At 48.9% G+C, this 1,021-nt stretch overlaps 1 protein-coding gene across 1 annotated transcript in view; it reads left to right on the top strand.

Moving 5' to 3' along the window:
- The window catches only part of LOC117940325 (autophagy-related protein 16-like), a 17,196-nt gene that overhangs the window by 15,913 nt on the left and 262 nt on the right, over positions 1 to 1,021 (top strand). The gene's annotated exons all lie outside the window — the stretch shown is intronic.

The following is a 1,021-nucleotide window of genomic DNA, read 5'->3' as shown; positions in this document are numbered from 1 at the left end:
GACTGTCGAGTCTTCACTAGGACTGTCGAGTCTTCATTAGGACTGTCGAGTCTTCACTAGGACTGTCGAGTCTTCATTTAGCCGTAGTTGCTTTCCCACTGTTTAGTTTGAGTAACGTTATTTTAGGATAACCGATCTGTCAGCTAGCAGTTAGCCGAATTAGCTGTTAGCTAAACTGGCGTTAGCTTTCCCGTGGAGACAAACGGCAGACCGCTACCGTGGAACAGATGGTGGAGTGTCGTAAATCCTCATACATCATGACATCATGTGCAAGGTGTTCGCACATGCGCAGGACGGATCGTGTACCGACAGGAAGTATAGAAGGAAACAGGAAGTACAGCACGTAACACTAGGCTTGTTCGAGATGAGCCAGATCTGCGCAGAATCGATCACCGGCGATCGGCGCCCGTTGCATGCCGGTTAGATTTCTGTCCGACTTGATCCCGACTCGCTCTGACGTCATGCACACGTGGGCAACGGAAATCTCACGAGAGCGAGGGGGCCGCAGGTCTGAGACCAGGGGGGCGCAGGTCTGGGACCAGGGGGGCGCAGGTCTGAGACCAGGCGGCGCAGTTGTTTTTCCCCGACTGCAAGAGCAAGGCGGACCCAGGCGGACCCAGAGCATGCTGGGAAACGCCGGCTTCTCAGCTGATTTAACACCTGATCGGTTTACAACATGATGACGTTTTATATAAACTTTATTGTTTTTGAATCGGAGGGATTTTAATTGCTATTTGTCTGATTTAAAGACTTATTCTGTACAGAACACGTGTTGTGTGGCTGATTGTGACGTTTAGAAGTCAGAGAGACTAAATCTGTTCAGATCACGGATCATCTACAGTGTGTTGTTGATTAAAATCAGCAACAGATCTCATGTAGAGCCCTTTGACAGCTACTCTGTTATAATTAAAAACAACTGGAGACTGTGGACCAGCTGGTATGGGGGTCTGATTATATTTTATTAAATCGGGATCGCACCACAGTGTTTTTGTCACTTCCTGTCCAGTCTGAAGGCGGCTGG

The sequence above is a fragment of the Etheostoma cragini genome, unplaced genomic scaffold, assembly GCF_013103735.1.
Source record: "Etheostoma cragini isolate CJK2018 unplaced genomic scaffold, CSU_Ecrag_1.0 ScbMSFa_2220, whole genome shotgun sequence".
Taxonomy (NCBI): domain Eukaryota; kingdom Metazoa; phylum Chordata; class Actinopteri; order Perciformes; family Percidae; genus Etheostoma; species Etheostoma cragini.
Note: the sequence above shows the minus strand (reverse complement) of the source record. Positions and strands in the feature narration are given on the sequence as shown.